Source organism: Mauremys mutica, chromosome 2 (genome assembly GCF_020497125.1).
Source record: "Mauremys mutica isolate MM-2020 ecotype Southern chromosome 2, ASM2049712v1, whole genome shotgun sequence".
Taxonomy (NCBI): Eukaryota; Metazoa; Chordata; order Testudines; family Geoemydidae; genus Mauremys; species Mauremys mutica.
The window spans coordinates 164,005,088-164,026,612 of record NC_059073.1 but is presented as its reverse complement, the minus strand read 5'-3'; the positions used below and the strand labels follow the sequence as shown (position 1 = coordinate 164,026,612).

The 21,525-nt window shown below is 40.7% G+C and overlaps 1 protein-coding gene across 1 annotated transcript in view; it reads right to left on the bottom strand.

The window, feature by feature from the left end:
* SEMA5A (semaphorin 5A) overlaps nt 1-19,124 on the bottom strand; it is a 668,529-nt gene extending 649,405 nt beyond the window's left edge. The window contains exon 1 of the mRNA XM_045005697.1: nt 19,048-19,124. The gene's annotated coding sequence lies outside the window, so the exon portion shown is untranslated. The remainder of the gene's footprint in view (nt 1-19,047) is intronic.
* Nucleotides 19,125-21,525: the final 2,401 nt, after the last annotated feature.

The following is a 21,525-nucleotide window of genomic DNA, read 5'->3' as shown; positions in this document are numbered from 1 at the left end:
AGAGTTCATTGTTTTGAAGTACAATTTGAGGGGGGGCAGGGGAGGAAGAGACAGGGCTTTTAAGGATAAGGGTGATTTGACATTGCTGTGATAACAGAAGGGTGTTAAAAAGCCAATCAGTGTTGCTAATGATTGCTATCTCTAATAGTTACACTTGGAAATTTAACTTCCTGACTAAGCCAAAGATACATAGGTATGGCATCAGATAAATAAAAAGCATTTTACTGTTGTCCTGAAGTTATAAAACCAGAGACATGTACGCAGTTTTCTGAAAACAGCCCAGATATTAGACTTACAAGACAACTGTGTTGAAAGCCCTGCTTGCTTTTCCCCTCCCCCACTTTTTGAAAGCCTTGCCTTTTCCCAGCAGTGTTTACATTTAGCAACGCGCTGGCGAGTTCTTAAGCCATCCTGCATTTTCAAATGTCATTCAAGCTGTTTGTTTCCAATCTTTCCTAAAATGTCATACCATACGTAACTGGCCATGTTCTCAATGTGTCATGCAGTGCAGCAGTTGTCAACGGAAGAAAAAACAAATATATAGGGGATTTTTTTTTTAATATGGAGCACAAAAATCCTATATTACACCAGGGTTAAAACTAGTAGGGGAATGGGGAGAATTTCTTTGCCCCCAGAGAATTTCAAATCCTCTTCTAGACACAAAAGGCATAGATTTTTTTAAAAAGCTCACTCAGAGTGAACTTGGATATAATGGAATATAATTTAAAATACTCTGCACCAATATAGCACAAGGATCTTAAAGTGTATTACAAACATTTAACAAATAAAACATACTCTGAGTGATATTCACCCCAGTGCAGAAGGTCAGTACAGCATCTTCAAAATAGGGTTTTAAGCGGGAGTAGAGAATAAAGCTGGGGATAAATGTGCATTAGCCCCAAACTCATCCTTCCTCTCTTCCTCCAACGATGAATCAGAATGCAGGATTCTACTTGCTTTCAACGAATTCCATTTTGCAAACTCTGTTTCCACAACAGCTCATTTTAAACATAAACCAAAAACTTACTGAAAAGAATGCATGTGAGAGATCCAAAGTTGTACGTTTCTTTTGTAAGAATAGATGTACTGTTGAGAAGGCAGTAAAAATATTAATTTTCTTCCCCAAAAGGCATTTGTGGAAGACTGACCCATTAAAATGTCTCTATTTTGGTGTCATGATTTATTAATTCACAGGTAGGACCAGGAGTCAGGTCTAGTGGTCAGAGCAGCATTCCTAGTGGTTGGAGCAGGAGTCAGAGCTGGCGTCAGAAACCAGGAGCCAGGCTTAAGGTCAAAGCCAGAGTCAGGAGTCTAACCAGGGATCAGCACTGGAGAAAGGGACCAGGAATAAAGCCTAGGCAGGGTCAGAGTCAGGAGTCAAGCCAAGAAATGAGAGCTGGGTCTTGTTGTACCAATAGGGAAGGTACTGCCAGGTTCCTGAACCACCCTGCATGCTTAAATAATGCGTCTGGACCAATTAGAGGTCATAGAACATGCTACCAATCAGATCTTGCGGTGCTTAGTCCCCTATGGTTTACAGTTAAGGCTACGTTTTAGACGTGTATTTTTAGTAAAAGTCATGGACAGGTCACGGGCAGTAAACAAAAATTCACGGCCCATGACCTGTCCATGACTTGTACAATATACCCCCGACTAAATCTTGGGGAGGGAGAAGAGGCCCAGGGATGTTGTGGTTGCTCGTGGGGATGGCCCAGGGGGCACTGCGGGTGCTTGTGGGGGGGCACTACAGATGCTTGTGGGGGGGGCGGCCTGGGACCCCCGCTGGGGATGGGGGTTAGTGGGGCTGGCAGGCTCCCTACCCAGTTCCTTTCAGCTCCCCAGAAGTGGGGACATGTATGTCCCTCCCTCAGCTCCTAGCTCCGCACACAGTCCCCTGTCCCAAGCACCGGCTCCACAGCACCCATTGGCCGGGAACCATAGCCAATGGGAGCTGTGGGGGCAGTGCCTGAGGGTGGAGGCAGCGCATGGAGTTAGGAGCTGAGGGAGGGACATGTCACTACTTCCAGGAGACCCACAGAGAGCCCTGGGCCCCCTCCCACACCTAAACTCCTCCTGCTGCTGCCACGGGAAGGGGCGGTGGCCTGAAACTGCCCTAGCAGTGGCTGGTATGGCTGGTGTGGGGGCCACCTGAGCAGCTCAGGCAGCCCCTGGGCCAGCCGCACCAGCCACTGCAGAGGTCACAAAGTCCTCGGAAAGTCACGGAATCTGTGACCTCCATGACAAACTCGCATCCTTATTTATAGTGCATGTAGCTCTGCTATATCTGCTGGGGGGCAACATGGAAGCAATGATTATCCAGATCCCTGCAGACCTGACTTCTAGTGCTCTAGATCCTTCCAACCAGAGCTAACTTCTGTTTCAAAACTAGTAGGCTGAATTATTCTCCCTCTAATACTCCATTCACCTCCACGGATGTAGCCCTGATTTACACTGGCGAGAGATCTTTACGGCATTGCTTCATCACAGGATTTCATAGGTGAACCAAACCGAGGAAAAGCTCTACATTCTGTGAACCCATCTCTTGAGCCACAAGGAGGAGGCGAGGGCTGACTGCTTCACCATAGCTGGCTACCACTGTATTGTCATCACTTCTCTTTTCAAAAGGGAAACTCTAAAAAAGTACAGGCAGATAAAAGGGCATCCCAACAGGAATACACTATGTTCTAAGGACCCACATTCTGAAAATGATACTGTATTCCCAGGGGAAGGATGACTGGTGTTGCAGCAGGGAAATCTGGCAATTCTAGCTTCAAAGTAATTCTATTTTCCTTTTGTGGGTCAGTGTCACATGACATTTTTTTCTCTCTGTCCCCCACTCTCCACACATTCAAGTACTGTACAATACACCGCTACTAATGCCACATTCATTGGCACCAAAATCTGTTATTGATTCTGTTTGGCACGACAGCAAGAGCGGCCTATGCAATAGAACAGCTGACTGACCTAACCCTCCACTTCAAATGCTTTTCCTATCACTACTTTGATATTAACATGTTTCTTTTTGCTGTACCAATGAATTGTAAATGTAAAACCCAAGCTCTTTATGCTAGTAATATTTTAGGTTTTATAAGTAAGTGATGCTAATGGAAAGTATTAAACATCACTTCAACTATGGCTAGAAATTATACTATTAAAAAATCCCCAAATGTAATAGTTATTAAAATTCTTGCAAGCATTAAATATGAAAAAGAACTTTATGAACCTAGTCTTGCACTACTTAGCTCAGACACTCTTTTTACAACTCTGCAGACAGATCTGAAAACATATGGGACTGAAATGTTCCACCTTATTAAAAACCATAAATTTTTAAACCAGAAGTCTTACCCTGAAGAGTTACTTAGTTTTTATAACTATTCTAACAAAGAAACCTAAAACATAACTGTTAAGATCTTCACTTTTAATGCTAAAAATAATGGTACAAAAACAATGTTACAGTATAGCATAAGAGAGTAGTAGACTTCTGTTTGTTACTGGATGCTCTTCCTATGTATATCACATATGCCCAGGTGGTTTTCATGTCCCTTTCTGAGACACATGTTTAAAACATCATCTAGAGCCAATTACCAAATTTTAACAGAATCTCTTCTTATTTCCCCAACTGAAGGGTCACTCTGATTAATTTTAAAACAACCTCCTGCCCTGGAGTCCCAAAGCAGCGGACTCCCCTGTTCCACGAAAACAGGAGAGAGAGAGAGAAGGTAAAAAAACAGAACTCCCCTGTTTAACCAGTCATGTAATTCAAAGCATTTAAAGCCTGGTTTAGGTAATTCATTCAGTTCTTCTTTCCCTAAATTCAGGGAATGGGAGATTTTTCTCTGTCCAGTTTGGAACTCCCTATTGGGATGTAAAAAATGCGTAAAATACTATAAAGTACAAAAAATTGCCCACACCTTGAACATCATTGTATCAACTGATGAACAATACCCATATTTTGTGCCTCTACATTAATTATTATTATTATTAGCATCATCAAAATAGGATCCACTCCTACTCCCACTGAAGCCAACTGGAATGTTGCCATTGACTTCAAGGGGTGCACGACTGGGCTATACAATTTAAATGCCTCAGGACAAGGATGTTATTTTATTGTTATGCCAGTAACACACATTTCACACCTATGATGCAATATAAATAACAAAAAATGGTAATCATTGTAATGTCGTTTTGCATAAATCTATAATGTACTTAAACTAAACGTGTGTTCTGGCTTGCCTTGAACAACAGAGGTCTTGATTCTATTTAGTACTTGTGAACCACTAGCAGTATCATATCCAGGATATGATGCTAATTTTAGATTGTTGGATGTACTCCACTACAGGCTGTGTTAGAACTTGCTAAAAATAGCATATCTGGCCAATGGCACATCTCAACTTTTAAAGTGGTACTGTCAGGTTACCAGATCAGTGTTTCTAATTACTAGCTGACTTAAATATGCAAGCTACTGCAAAGCCCTTCTGCAGGACTTTTTGTGTTACTGTTGTTATCCTTATATAGTAGAAGCCTAATAGTACAGAGAACATATATTCTTTCCAGATGTTTATTTCTTTAGGGAGTATTTATTTTGGAGAGTTCTGTGGCTGTGGTGCATATTATTTTTTTTAAATATTCTAATGGTGCTACACCTTTCAAATTGACATACAAACAATATTCTAAAATATAGTATTGTAACCTAAAATTTAGTACACAAGAAATTTATTTAAAGTGTTTTCCCCTTTAAATATACTGTTTTCTTTGGTCCATGATGTACTAACTGAAGTAGTTTATATCATACTGGTTTTGGATAAGTCAATGCAAAGAAAATGTATTAATACTTCTTGTTAGAAGTGCTGTATATTGGGCACTACTATCTGAGTTCCAACCTGCACATATAATTTGCTATGTCCAATGGATAATCATTTTTTATTTAGGAGTTCATGCTAAGGAAACACCCAGTAGCCAAAAATCAGTTTGGGTGATCAAACATCTGGGTTTGGGAGTTTTTTAAAAAAGTCTGGAGCCAGCAGCAGTGTTTTGGAACTTGAGTGATAAGTGCTTTAGATGTATACATCTTTGCCCATGAGCACTTCTTGCCATGCATACTAGAGACTCAGTCAAAGAGTGGGTTAAGACTCTATTGGCGGTGTCTTTTGTTCTGATTTTTTCAAATGTGTTTTGAGTGAGGGGGGTTTAAATTTGAACACATTAATGTCATTCCAGGAACAGACTGAGATTGTCAAAAAGGCACATATCCTGCCAAAAGCCACAGTGACAGACAATCCCGATGGTTATGTTTAGAAAAACTTAAGTAGAAACAGGTTTCAGAGTAGCAGCCATTTTAGTCTGTATCTGCAAAAAGAACAGGAGTACTTGTGGCACCGTAGAGACCAACAAATTTATTTGAGCATAAGCTTTCGTAGGCTACAGCCCACTTCATCAGATGCATAGAATGGAACATAGTAAGAAGATATATATACATACAAAGAACATGAAAAAGTGGAAGTAGCCATACCAACTGTAAGAGGCTAATTAATTAAGATGAGCTATTATCAGCAGGAGAAAAAAAACTTTTGTAGTGATTATCAAGATGGCTCATTTTAGACAGTTGACAAGAAGGTGTGAGCATACTTAACATGGGGGAAAAGATTCAATATGTGTGAGTGAAAAGATAAATCTGATAAGAAGGGAAAAGTCCCCATTTCTTGAGACAACAGCTTTAAATTGCTTTTTAGTGTTTTCATCTGTTTTCATATATGCTTAATTAAATCCGGTCACACACCATCTTCATTCAAAAGATTAGTGATTACAGCACAAAGGCAACTTAGCCCTGGAAGGGTCTCTGACATTAGCCTTCACTAGGAATGATTCATTAATTGCTCGCTTTATCCTAAACCTCTTACCAATATTTTTGACTCACCATCACAAATCACTGTGACTTTTTCTTCACAGCCAGGGACATTTGCTCTAAGTTAAAGTCAAGGAAGCTATGTTTTAAAAGTCTGCAAGTAGATACTTCAGAGAAACATACTGCTATAAAACACTCTTAAATGTGGAATCAACTAAATACAAAAACTAATGTCCCCATGAATATCACCAATATTAATTGACATATAATTAAGTGAAGACTACTTTGGATTACAGATAATCTAGGTGAATTTGTAACTGTTCTTTACTGGCTATGATGATGGATGCAACTCACACAGGAAGTCCAGCCTGCTGTTCCAGTCTGTTTGAACTGTGTTCCTGTACCAAATTGAATCGTAACACTTCACAGCTCTTCTTCAGATCACAGGCTCTCTGATGACTGGAAGGATTGGCTCTGTGATTGCTTTCACAAAAATGATTGCTTTCTCAGAGGTGGGGGAAAAAAAGTCTGGCTCTGGTTTACCTAACCTGAACTGAGAATCTCTCCAGGATTTACATTGGGATCGTTATCATTTGCTCCCAACTTCTCACACCCAAAATACAGACAGCCAAAGCTAATCCATAAACGATTACATTAATTTTCAAGGAGAAAAATAATGCCCCCTCTTTGATCAGTTCATTTGGTAATTGTGAAACCTATGAAACACAAACTCACTTTTTATCTCCCCACTTGTATCCCAAACGTCGAGTGGTTTACACATACACTGATGAGTTCTACTCCACAAGACACTACAGGTCAAAGGAGAAACACAAATTAAGTGATTGATGACTACATGGCAAATTGGTAACCGTGATAACAGCTGAAAGTTTAGTAGATCCACAGACCCTCTAAGTATATCCAAATGAAAAAATCCTTCCCCCCCCCGAAAAAGAATAAGTCATATCCCTCTGCTCCAGATTAAAAGTCTAAGATTTAGCTTCTGTAATTCACATTATGAGATCTTTCTTACTGTCAGTTATGTACATTAAACATGCCTGCCATGTGTTGTACAGATCCATGTGTATCTAATTAGCTAATTTGTATATTTACAAATAATTTGCATATGATCATAAACATCAGTTTTAAAGATACTATGTGGATTAAAGTTCTGGCGAAAAGCATTGGATTGAGACTAAATTTCCCTTAGAGGGTTCCCCTGAGCAGTGACAGCAGATGTGGCAGAGCAGGAACTTACTCCTTGCACCTCTCAAAAACAGGGGTCAGGACTTGTGAGGAGCTAAAAGTGGCTTGAGTTGAGCTACAGGTAAGGAGGGCAGCCTGAAGGGGGTTGCTACTGTTTGGCCCATGTCCCCCCTATCACCTTCTGGCACCTCCATTCTGTTCCCAGACACTAGGCAGGCTCTGGGAACAGGCAGGCTCCCTTCAGAAGCTCTTCTTCCACTAGTATTCCTTATCCCCACTTTCCCTCCCAACAGCTCTTGTCACCCCCCAACAGTTCTCCCTGCTTCTCCTCCAATAGTTCCTGTCCCCTGCATCCCACTTTCTTGCTTCCAATAGCTCCTGCTCCTCTTTGCTCCCAAGTACTGCCATACTTCCCCTGTTGGGGCACTGATGCTGACTGGTGGCTGGGAACAGCAGGACTAGACAGCCAGAGAGACCACCTACAGCTGCCCCTGGTAATGGGCAGGCTGAACTACAGCCCTAACCATCTTGCCTGCCCAGACGGAGTCCAGCTGAATGCAGGTCATTTAGCCAGGTCTCTGAGAACACATGGGGTGACCTGCATGTGTGAGAGTCAAGTGAGATACATGATACTTGGCAGATCTTCCAATTGTAAGGCCACTTCTGCACATGAATAACATTTTTTTGATAGTCACCATCTTGGCTGGCATACCGGGGATTGCAAGCTAAAAAGCACGAGTTTCTACAGCTGGAACTAAAGCACCAAGGACTGTAACAGCAACCGACTCATGTCCTCTGTGGCTCAGAAACAGATGGGGGGCTGTAACACATGCTCACCAGTGGGTTACCTTTATACATGTGAGAGGTGCCACACAGGTCACTGAGATTATTCGTGTGCATAAGATTTCCAGAATGAAGGTCAAAAAAGTATGCCTATCACCAAGCTGTAAACTTAGTCTTCCTACTGCCACATGCCAAAATATTGACAGTCTGTCTCCCACTTCAACAAATAATTGTTTTAGACGATGCTTAAGACCATTTAGCATAGTGTAGGACTGTCCTAACCTTCCTTATTTCAGGAATCATGCTGCAGCTTGAACCTTTAAAAGAACTAAGTCTGATCATTATATAACAAAACAAAGAAAATCTGATTTTTTTCTTCAGCATTTATATACAGTGTATATTTATGTTCAATTGAGTTTCATCTGGTTTTATTGCTACATTACATTGTCACATTAAAATATAGGCAACAAATCCTGTAGAATATTTTCCTTTTCTATACAATTTAACTGAAAAATTCCTGCAATATTTACTGGACAATGTTCAAAAATTTAAACTTTTAACTGAATTAATCTTTTTAATTGCAGCCAACCACACAACAACTTGCAAACTAATTATTTCTTTTCACGCACTGGTTACTGCATATAAGATTTTCATCAGGGCTGGCAACCCAAGATCAGTTTGGCCCTATTCCTGAATCCAGAGTGAGTTTAGAAAACTCTATGAGCCAGAAATGTGTTACATGTGCTTTTATTGTTCAACACTATGCAGTAATGTCATTACATCATTATATAAGGGATAACATTGTAACACCATCAAATCTGACACACAACTTCTTAAAAAAATTGTGCCTATAAAATTAATACAAGACTAAGTCTGCTGTTTAAAATAAAATATAGAATGTAGGGAAGCCTCAACCACTTTTTGGTATTTTTCTTATATTAATTTAATCCAATTAGTTAATCTATGCTCTGATATATTTCCTATATTTCCATAACATATTAGACCCTGCTTTTGCTCTAGCTGCAGATTCCTTCTTTGCAGACTTGTACCATACATGTTGCCTTTTAAAGCTACTTATAAGAGCAGTGAAAGGAGTTGATTTAAATTGCATTTCCTTAATTCATTTTCCTCAGCTCCAAGGTACACCTACTCCATCCTTCCCCACAACCAATCTCGCCAGAATAAGGTTAAGAACTTTATAAATTTTAGATACTATACATAATCAATATTTGATGCTAACATTTCTTTGTTCTTCAGAAAGATGAACTTTTTAGAACACAAAATGAAACCATCAAAAACAATGTTTCTCCATTTCAATTCACTTTTCCCTTTTGGGGTTGTTTTGTGCTCAGCTGCTGGACTGAGACTGACTTCTCCTTCCCTTTAGACTGACTTGTCTATCCTTCCCCAACCAATGTCAATTACCAGAAAGAGGTCATGCCAGCAGTGTAGCTAAAAACAAAAAGAGTCCACAGATGAGCCAATATTATTACAATTACCATTATTTAGTGAGCTGGGGAAATTGTGGAAAAAATATTTGTGAATATTTATTTGAATTTGAAAGTGAAATTCAATTTGTATTTGTGATTAGCACTGGGTAAATAATGAAAAAAAGTTCATAAATATCTCATTTATGTTTTGGAAATTTTTATAAAAATTACTGATTGTATTTTTCAATTAATATGTCCAGAATTATTTTATAGATTAATAGATTTTAAGTCCATAAGGGACCATTAGGATCATCTAACACAGGCCAACAAACCTCACTCAGTAATTTCTGCTTCAAGCCTGAATTTCTGTTTGAGCTATAAAACATCTTTGTCCATCTCCACTTATTATTATAATTTTACACACATTTCTAAAGCATGTATCACCCTAGTAAGTTCCACATCTTAATATTAATTAAGTAATATAATCATCCATCTATCTCCATACCCCAAAACTGAAAGTTTTATCCTTGGGATGCATTCAGTTTCCATTTGCTGGAAACCTTCAAATCTGAGGAAATTATTGGTGTTCCTCACTTTAGATCACAATATATTGCATACAACACGAGGGGTCTTACTGTTTAAGCCCTGATCCTACACAAACATATGCACATGCTTAACTTTATGCACTGATTAGTCCCATGGGGGAATCACTGTTCCTCATAGACACATATTCATTTATGAAAATTGACATGTATGTGCAAACAAGAGCATTCACTGTTTATTAATCACTTTTTATAAATTGTTCTGAGGTTTGAAAAGTTTTAGCTAGGAAATAAGAGAGCAGAAACAATACAATATGACTTACATAACCAATCACATAATCAAAATTAACTATTCACAAACATTCCATGAGGCAAGGTTTTCCAAAGTGTGGACGGATGGGAGGGGAAGAACAAAGGATTAGCTGGGAAGTAAAGGCTGATATATACATTTCTCAACTGTCAGGAGAAATATGAGTCTCCAGGCTCATATTTCATTTTCTAAAAAATAAGTCTCCAGCTACTATAGTGTTAACAAAAACCTCCAAATTGTCTGCCTATGTTTGCAGAGAGCCTGAAACAAACACTCTGGGTTTGGCTACACTTGCAGCTGTACAGCGCTGGGAGTTAAACCTGTCTTCGTACAGCTGAGTAGGGAAAATGCTGCAGTCTGTCCACACTGACAGCTGCCAGCGCACTGTTGTGGCCACATTTGCAGCATCTGCAGCGGCATTGGGAGTGATGCATTATGGGCAGCTATCCCAGCGTTCAAGTGGCTGCAACGTGCTTTTCAAAAGGGGTGAGGTGGGGTGGAGTGTGACAGGGAGCGTGTGGGAGAGAGAGAGTGGATTTTTGGAGCCGACACTCTGTCAGCAGCTGCTTTGCAAGTTCCAACCCCCTCCCCCACCCCTCTCTCACTCACTGAAAGCAAAAAGTCCTCTTTGTTTTTTTCCTCACAGACCAGATAAGCAGCCGCTCCGAAACCGACACCCCCCCTCCCGCCCGCCGGCTGCTTCTCTCCTCAAGCCCCTTCCTTCCCCCTCTCTTCAAGCAAACACTAGCTGTGGGCGTTCCAAAGGGAGCTCCCTGCCTCTGCTTGTTCACAGGAAACAGTAGCTGTGTTTGGTTTTTTGATAAGCAGCTTCGGGAGCCCCGAGTTCACAACAAAACAAACAGAGGCATCACAACAAAACAAAGAGAGTTATCTTTACTTAAAAGGATTATGGGAAGCTTCCGGAGGTCAGTTACAGCGTACTAAGATTATTCCCTGTTTACACTGGGACCCCAGCGCTGCAGCAGCAGCGCTATAGTCTTTATTCCTCTCGTAGAGGTGGAGTACAAGCAGCGCTGTAGCCAGGGAGATACAGCGCTGTATGTGCCTTGCCAGTGTGGACGGGGAGTGAGTTACAACGCTGTAAAGCCACCACCAGTGCTTCAACTCTCAAGTGTAGCCAAGGCCTCGGAGGGGTGAACTGCCCTATTAATTTCAAATGGTGATAACTCAGATGCCAATTATAATACTTCCAACTTCAACATTATTAACTCTTGCACATTTGTAGAAATTAGAATCACAACAATGGGCTAAATTAATCAGATAATTTACTTTCAAAGGATCATTTAATCAGCTCTCTGTGAGGTCATGGGATTCTCATATTTCCAGGTATTGTATAAAATACAATATCCCATGTCTACTCAACAAGCTAGATACTTGTTTTAACTATTTGAAGGGACATTTATGATATATGACCTCTACCACTTGACCTAAAGGATGAAACTTATCAGCAGTCAGCTATAAAAACACCAATATGTGTCTACCATGAAAACAGCCTATATAAGAGGCAACATACTCACACCTTCATTTAGTGCACAATCATGCTCCTGCTAAAGTCATTCTAAAAACCTCCCATATCAAGATTGAAAGACAAAGAAACAGTAGACACAAATCAACTGTCAAATCAGAGTAAGTTTTTAATTGCCTAGCGCTCAAGAACAATTAGATTACTTTTCTTCAAACTGCAATGTACAATTTCCTTTGCCTTCAGATGAAATTTCGAAATTTTCAAGATGAAGAATTTTCCAAGACAAAGTTATAAACAGAAGAGCAAAAATGGGGCTTTATAATGGAAGCTAGTTGCAACCTTAACTGTGGACAGGTTGCTGCCTCTCCATAATTTTGACCAAAGAAAGTTCATCTGTATCCATCCAGAGCGTTTTATAAATTCAAAGTTAAAAAACAAACCCACACAAAAACCCATTACTCCAAACTTTAAGGCTTGATACCTTTTCTCTTCCAGTTATTGTACCACGTTAATCCTGCAGCTGATAAAAACATAAAACAGGGAAAGCATGAGGCCCAGACTGTACAGGTTGGTGTTCACAGAATTAAAGACACGTCTAAACCTCAGAACAAGAAGTGTGGACCTGTGCCAAGGAAAAAAGCAATGAGATCAATAAACCAGAAAACACGGTGAATCTATTAGGAAATCCAGGCAAACTGCATGGATTCTGGCCTAATTCTGTGGGGCCATAACTCCTTTATGCAGGCCTCTGGGTTTACTGCAAATTGGCAGTGTGGCTCTGGTCCTGGCATCTACATCATAACCCGTCTTTCAAAAGAGGCTGTAAACTGCACTCTGCAGATGGGAGCAGTTCATCCAGTGGCTGCTTCCCAGCTCCTTGGTCTTCCCACCTAAGAACATTCCTGTAACTTTAAATCCCATGGATCTTGAGTGGAGGGGATTTCCCAGTGTCAGGAAATAGGAAACAGCCTTCTTAATTTACAATCTTCTTCATTCATCCTCATAATTCCTCCAGAACAATCCACATCATGATTTCAGTTACTCGGAACATATAAACTAGAAAACTAATGAACTGTCAAAGGAAACCAATAGTTTATTGACTGTGTATAACAATGAAACTGACATTTCACCCTGTAGAATATTGACTACAACCTTCAACCATTATATTTTTCTTCATCCACTTATTATTAACCTCTCTTCTGGAAATGTACCCCCTAAATCAGGAGCATCCACATTTTGTCAACCCAAAAGGCATATGGACAACTTGCCATGAGCCACCCTTCTTTATCCTATGCGCTTGGGATTTTCAAAAGTGCTCATCACTGGCCTATTGAAATCTATGAGTGACTTCAAAAAGAACAAAGTTAGGCCAACATCGAGTGCTTTTGAAAATGGCAACATACAGTATACATGATTTTTATTGAAAAATAAATGTATACAACCTTAATATTCGCTTATACTTATGTCATCCTGTGTAGAATTCACCAGCAATAGAAAATATCAAATAATTCAGAGGCATTAGTGTGGGCCAGAAGACTGGGTCTCTAATGTATTAGAAAAAATTATTTCCAGACTGTATCTCCTTAACCAAGGCTGTTTACATAGGCCTTACGATAAAGTATAATATGTTTATAAATTACAATGTGTTTGATCGTGGTTGAACCTGGTTCTAATCAGAGACCAAGTTCCAGCTTAGCTCTCACTCTCCATTTAGACAGAATTTGTTTTTAAACACACTTTTTAAACTGTGTTTTTTTAACCACAGGTTACAATATGGCCCTGTCTCTTCTGGCTGATCAAAACATTTTAGAACTCAGTTCACTTACAATCAGGTAAAGCCTCAGGAAGGGCCTTAGATATAATGAAATGGAGGGCAGCAATTTTAGGACTCTTTAAATCACAATTTGTGTATCAGATGAAACAAAAGCTGATGTAACGACAATATGCAATGGTTATCTCTTTAACACACAGTAAGGATTTCAAAAACTGTCAATTATATTCTGAGGACAGCTGATTCATGAATGCTTTTCAAGTGATTTATTCACTATGCTTATTTTATTACTTTATTTAATAACTATGCAAACTGTGATAGTTCTTTTCCAACTGTTAATGGAATTCTAAATCCTTAGGCTCCTGTATACATTGTTTGTAAATAGTGATTTTAGAAATAGGACTTGTCTCTATTCTGTTTTACAAAAGTTGTATAAATGATAAACTTGGGCATGATTGTGAAGCCCTTAAAGATAGTTTGAAAATGGGAGTGCATCTCATACTTTACAGCAAAATTGAAACTTTATGAGATAAAGCATTTTCATATTTTTTCCTTCAAAACTATTTAAGTTAATGTACATTGTGATTAGAAAGAGTTTGGATTGTTAACAAGAATTTGTTTTCCAAGAGTTTTCAGTGCTTTCTCAACAGAAGGTTAATTCCATTCCCAACATTTTACCACTACACGTAACTTCTTCTTTGAAGTTCCTTGGCTTTCTAATACACCCTGGAATGTAAGTGTAGATTTCCTAGCACTAGAACTCTTTAGATAACCAAGATTAATTGTGTAAATACAACTATCTACTACATTAGAGTATTTAATTTCTTTTCCTTATACTGCAATTGACTGTTGTTGTTTTTTATAATCTAGCATCTAGGGTGGCAATACACAATAGAAAATAAATATTACAATAAATCCAATACTGGAAGAAAACACTGAATTTTTTTCAGATGTTGAACAACAACAAAAAGAGGTGCTCTATCAAAACTGCAGACTGCTAGCAACAAAGTCCTAGAGATTTCAAACCTGTATTTCAGTTAGGTTTACAGTTGTTATTTCTGCCACATGCAATAGTTAGCCTCTACCTGGCTAATTCCCTCATAAAAACAAAGGGATGTGTTTACTTAGCAAGTTGCATTTCTTAAAAGGCTGTGTCTTATTTTCTGCATGAGAACCAACTTTACCTGCATAGTACAGTTCAAGCTGCAAGATTCATAAGATTTCTGGAGGGATTTGAAATAGCAGACTGCCACCTGTCTTTTGCAGGTTATTTATGCAATGCTGCAGGCTAGAAATTAAAACTAGCCTACCATGAACAGCTGACAAAAGGTGTATGTCACAGAGGGCTCAGTCTGAAATATGTTTGGATATGGTTGATAAAACACTCATTCTTTTAAGTCAGTTATAGTTTACAAAGACAAATTAGAAAGATAAAATGTGTATGTTCTATATTTTACAACTTGGTGTCAAGAAGGAATGTGAAGTATAAACCAGAGAAGGAGAAGAGGCCAAATTAAGTCAAATTAGACAATAATTTGGTGAAACTGAGCACTGACAGAGATTCAAATTATATACTTCTACATATATTTTATGGAAAAAATATAAGAACTTCCTCAGTGATTCTTATTTTTAATTATCATACCAATTTATCTCAGTAACTATGGCAACAGTTCAGAAAAAATTGGTCAAACTATAACAATCAAGATGATATATCATAATTTTACAGTTCATATGTTATAATCAAGCTTCTTTTTTAAAAATAGCAATAATTTTATATTATACTATATTATATCATATTATACTATATAATAAATATGTACATATTTGGTACACTGAAACTCTTATCAAAAAGTATTGATTAGTAGATATTGCTTCATTCTAATTCATTTGATCACAGACCACACACATATACTATGGGTGTAAATTAATGATACTCAGACCTCAGTGGTTCAGGAGCCAAATTAGCAATCAACATTACCGAAAAGAGCCACAGTTGTGTGAATTCATTGTTTCATTTACTATAGTACTATATATTCATATTTAAACAGTATGACGGGAAATGTGTATGTGTGTGGATATATATATATATATAAATTCTCACAGCAACATGGCTGACCAAGTATTATTATTTTATCAACTGCAATTGATTAATAACATAGAAAAAACATCCTAGTTGGTTAATAACTTACACTGGTTAATAATTAAATCACACAGTGTTTTAATATAATGTGATGCAAAGAGACACACATTAAAAAGCCACTTGCAGCTCGCGAGCCTCAGTCTGACTATCACTGGTGTAATTCATCCAGTGCAAATCAGCATAGTGCCTCTGATGTTAGCTTTAAGCATGGGCATAACCTCTTCTCCATCAATGGAACTGTTTTCCTAGGCTTAAAGTTAACCTTGTATGTAGTATGAGGGACAATCTTCACTCTGAAATATTTTGCTTTCCACAATCAACTGTCTGTACAACTTTTTATGAGTGATGTACCCAAATACTTGGATGCTAATATCTAAACTGTATTGTTAAATTTATTCACCTAAATTTGGGTTCTTGCTGACTGTGTACCATATGTAGCTTATGACTTTTAAAACAAAACTTTGTATTTGTGGATAATCTAAGTACTACACCCTGAAGTACAAACACTCTTTTCTTAACCTGTCTATTATGTAATTTTTTTAACATTAGCTGTAACAATATTTGAAGGATTGGAATCCAGTTGAAGATCTGACCTTGTATATCCAAGTAATTTTCCAATTCCATCTGTTGACTCCCTTACTGTAATTAGTTTCTAATTGATGAAGTGGAGTTGCTAAGATGTTTTTGTTGTATTCTTTGCCACTTATATTTTGTATATTTTATTTAATATTCTATTACATTATTACTTAATTCCAACATCCTGATAACACAAAACACAATAATATAATTCTATATGAGAGTAATAACAATAGATGTAAAACCCTGTTATTACCCCATTTGGTTCAATATCTGATTAAACAAGCTTTAAACTCTAGCTATTCTGCAACTACAGGGGTGATGGTACAGATCTATGTGACTGCAAATTAGCTCAGTGAACTTGACATAGCCAAGGGTTTTGACTTTACAAGGTACACAGGAAACTGCTACTTGCACATATTGTAGCAAACTGATACTGGGAGAAGATTTAAAACATGGTGTAGACTGTTGCTATTAATACATTCAGCTCCTGCAAAACACTATGTGAAAACTTCCTAAAGGAAAAGTATAACTTAATGGCAAGAGTTTACATTTTCTATTTCTGAACTATCTCTTGGACAGAAAAGTAAACTGCCACCCATGAGAGCAAAGTCTCTGCTCTCTGTGGACGTTTACACAGCTATTCACCACTAACATGAGAAATGAGGTGATGCCATTAGAAAAAGTAATAAAAATGTATTATCACCATCTACCCTAAAGAACACAGAAATGTGTCAAAATCTTTCATTTTACCCATGCAAGGACTGAGGAATACTCCAGCTGCTAGAGTTAAAATTGAACTCCCATTTCCCTTATAAATCATGTTTTTACAGAGCTTTTAACTGGGCTGAAAATTTTTGCTTCAGGCTGAAGTCTGGCATACAAGAAATCAGTCCAAGAATGTTTAGTGTTTGCTTTGCTTTACAAAATGTTGTTTATTTTAAAAAAATCTGTTCAACTATTTTTAACTATGTAAGTGTGCTCCTACAGTCCTCAAAATAGCTGCTGCTGCTTTTCTCAGTTGTAACCTTGCAGGCTCCATACTCCATGCTGCCTTTGAATATCTATCTATCCATCCATCCCTGAGCTGTTTACTGAATGAGTGCGAACACTGCTTTTTTTTCAATGAAAAAAGTCATAAGGATTTTTAATATGTGAACTTGGTGCGCATGCTTGGCATCCAGACTGAAATGAGAAACCATAACGGCTACCATCTCTCAGGGTAATAATCCATGCAATAAGAAGGATTTACGCAACAGACCATGATGTCTCGTTCAGTGTATTATGGACCATTAACTCAAAATGTACTCTATAAAAGGTGTCAAAATACAGGTTTATACAACAGACCAGAACTACTGTTGTTTATCAAATTAAATAATAGGTGCAGTACAAGTATATTAAAATCCATATACAGCAGCAACTAGTATTTGTAGATGCCCAAGTACACATCTGTATAATATCCAGACACTTTCCATGACCACTTCCCTTGCCCTCCACCCATTTCTTTTTGACTTTCATGAAAAGATATACAATACATTGAAATAACAATAAAGCTGTGACAAAAAAAATCCCAAGGTATTTTCTATATATATATATATATATATATTCTATTCCAACCTGAGACAGATTAAGGTGTTTACTTCAGGACCTTAATCAATTAAATAACCAAAATGTAAAATGCAGCAGAAGGTTGGGGTGGGACGTTCTGAATGTACTTGGAGAGGTTGAAGAGGGGAATACGATTAGTTTCTATCAGTTTTAAAGACATGGAGTTTTGCTGTTAGTTTTCATTGTCTTGGCTAAAGAATTAACGCCTGTTTTGTAACAGCACTAAATGGACTCTCTGCCATCTCTTATTTCTCTCCCTCTTAGGTATCTGTGCTAGATACTTAAAGTAGGTTCTGCTTAATGAGAACCAGTTGCGAGTTTTGCCCTCTGTCCCCTGCGATGGTGACCCCAGACCGCTCACTGATTTCTCTAAACAGTGGCTGGAGAATCCAGCCTCCTCGAGCGGAGCCTTCGCTTCCAGCGCCCCCTACCGGTAACCGACCGCTATGGCAAAGAGTAAAGTCAGGCTCCCCACTCCAGAACCAAATCACTAACACAACCTGGAGCAGGTAAAGCAAAGGGCAACAGCGCACACTCACAGGAAACACATTAGCAGGAGCTGCATCACACCTCAGCAAAGAGCCCTGTTTGCACTGGAACAGAATATGTGCTCAGAACATGGATCTATGGGGGAGGGGGAAATCCGGAGCGATACTGGGCATTGATGCAACATCCACCGACAGTTTTTCTGCCACGCTCCCCCTATTAGCACCCTCTGGAGGCCCTACAGCCCCTCTTTTCTCTGATCAGATCACGGTGCTCCCTTCATCCTATATGCTGGATCGAGACTTCCCACGAATAGAAATACAACAGGAAGCGGGGGAGGGTAGAGGTTTCCTTCGTTTAGGTGCTGAGCAAATTGCAGGTGCACCCTGTGACCCAATCATCCCCCCAAATAAGAAACTCCCATCCCTTCCTGCCCCCAGGACAACTGCAGCCTATACCACACCACAGTGAAAACATCGCACCCCCTTAAAAACAGCCTCTCACTGTGCTTGGTCACTTAGTCAAACCAAGTTTGATACACAGCTGCTGTGCAATCAAGTCTGTCCCCAGCAGCCCCTTCCCTGGCTCTTCAAATGGCAGAAGCTGGTGTCCTGCAGAGGGGAGAACAACTCGAGAGAATTGGGGGGCTGGGTAAGGGGGCTGGGGAGGTGAGTTTTAGCCTTAATGATGTTTAAGTTGCCAGCCCACCCCAGTGATGTTCAGATCCCGCACCGGGGAGGGAAGCCAAGTCACTGAAATGTTTAGTGTTCATCTCTCCCATCTCCCCCAGCCCAGCACACACACAGCAACAGTATAACTGTGGGCCACCAGAACTTGCAACTGGTTGAGCAGCTTTCAGTGTTTACTCACCGCAGCGGAGAATTCATAACCTGAGGCTGCTTCTCGGAATCGGCTCGGATCAGAGCGAGCCGACAGACCCCAAAGTAAAGCACAACAAATCCCAGCACGCAGCAGAGGCAGAGTGAGGAGCGGCTCCCCAGGTGATGCGCCAGCCCGGGGGGGCCCCCACTCGCCCGGGCTCCGCTAGCGCTTCAGGGCTCGGGGGGCTCCAGGTCCGTCCGGGCGCCCCCGGGAGGGGATGGCAAGAGCCCGATGCACACGGCTGGGTCAGGCGGAGGAGAGGCGGCCCTCCGCCGGGCAGCCCCTGGGAGGAGGCTGGGGAATACGCAGCGGGGAGTTGCCTATGAATCCTGCCTGTGTCCCGGGCTTCCCGGCGGCTTCGCAGCCCGAGGGCGGGTGGGGAGCTGAGCGAGAGCGCCCCGGCCACGGGGAGTCCGCACGGGCGGGCGGGCAGCCGGAGCCGTGTGCCTGTGCGAGCGCCTCTCGCCGACTCCCCCTGCAGGCCTGGCTGGGAGCGGGACTCTCTCCGCGCGGAGCCTCCCTCCCCCGCGTGCACACGCCGCCTCCCGGGGCCAGGCAGGGAGTGAAACCGGAGCCCCGCGTCTCTCCCGCCCCTGAGCCCCGGCGGCGCCCTCCCAGCCAGCCCCGCTCCCCGGCAGGCGGGGGTAGAGCGCGCGCCCCTCGCCCTGCCCGTCCCCAAGCCCCGCGTGTGACAGGTCGCGAACCTGCCCGAGCCCGAGCCGGGCCTCCGCCCCTTACGGGCAGCGGCGTGCTGTTGAAAGGCTATTTTTAGGCCTCGGGCTAGTGCACTATAAACGTCCCAGGGAGAGAGAGTGGGACAGTGAGACGTGGCACTGCCTCTCCTGCGGATAGACGCGCAAGCATCCCACTGCTCAGGTACGTGTGCGCTAGCGGAGTCCGCACTCTTGGGACGGGTTCGGTGCATGCCCTTCTTGTTACATGTATAACACTAACACGTAGTGGGGGGTTTCTCTTGCTCCGCATATTTTCTTGTTTTAAGGTAAGACCATCGAAGTTCACTCATTGCTTTTCCAGAAGCGTTGGCATGTTTCTATGAACCACAGTACAGAGTAAACCCCTTCTACCGTCTGCAAGACTGCCTCCGTCTAGAAGTGTAAAATGTTATTAAAGTTTCATATATAAAACAAAAGCATGGAACGGATCCAGCGAACAAGAGCCCTAAAATAATAGACTCAATTAAAACAACTATAATCAAAAGCTGTTTGCAATCCAAAATGGTAGGAATTCAAATCGCCTGAAACTCCACAAGTTGAAACACCACTTTGGCTTACTTATATAAGAAATTCGCTCACGGGCAAGAGTAATGAATATGAAAGTTCATGTTCATCAGAAATAATGTAAGTTCCCAAGCTTCAGTATTTTTACTGGCTGCTTATGGATATGAAACCCAATATAAAGAAAAAAAATGTTAAGGGCCAAACTCTGATTTCAGTTACATCTCTATAACAGGGACCGTTTCCTTTAACTACAAGAAGGTATGATTTCAGAGGCATCAGCTAAGGTATTTCATACAGTGTAGCATTTTCTTCATAATTCCTTAATCTTAGACAATTATATATTTAATATAAAAAAATTCATCAAATTTTAAACTTGTCACAGAAACACTCAGCCAATCAGATGTCATTTTTTTTAAATAAAGCTTAATCATTTGGATTTATATTAAATTATAAATATATAAATATCCTGTATTCTGATGCCTTCTGTAGATCTTCACCTCTTACAACAGCTTTAATTTTTAAACTCTGGAATATAGATTGTTTTTTCTGAATCTTTAAAAAACAAAATCACATGTATATTAGTACATGCAAATACTTCACCCAATAAAAATACCAATAGGATTGTTAATACCTAGAGTTATATTGAGTTCTCAGAGCAGGGGTTTTCAACCTTTTTCTTTTGGAGCCACCCCCTCCCCCCATGCTATAAAAACTCCAGGGCCCATGGGGGAGGGGGACAGAGGACAGTGGAGATCTGGCCAGCTCCACATGGCGGGGTCTGGGGAGGGAGTGCAACCCAGCCTGTCTGGGTTGGGGGGAAGGGAGCAACCAAAAATTATAACTCAAAATGTGGGGGGACTCAGCTCAAATTGTTTGAAAATCGCTCAGGGTGCAAGCAGGAGGTAGCTAGTGGGGCAGGGTAGCTGGGACTTGTGTGCAGACGGAGGGGTAGCTCAGGTGCAGAGTGGGGGTAGCTAAGGGCTGTGTGCCAGGAGTGCCCGCCCTTGCTGTCGCTGCTCCCTGAGGGCTCTGCTGGCCCCCAAGCCAGGTCCCCCCACTCGCTGTATGAGCAGTCAAAGGGGCTGGGAGCTGACGAGCAGTTGCAACCCCAGGCACCAGCAGAAGATGGGGAAACACTGCAGCTGCCTGCTCCATGGCACCAGTCAGAGCAGCACCTGCCTTGCACTACCGGGCTCCAGCTTCCCACCTCAGACCTGCCCAGGGGCGG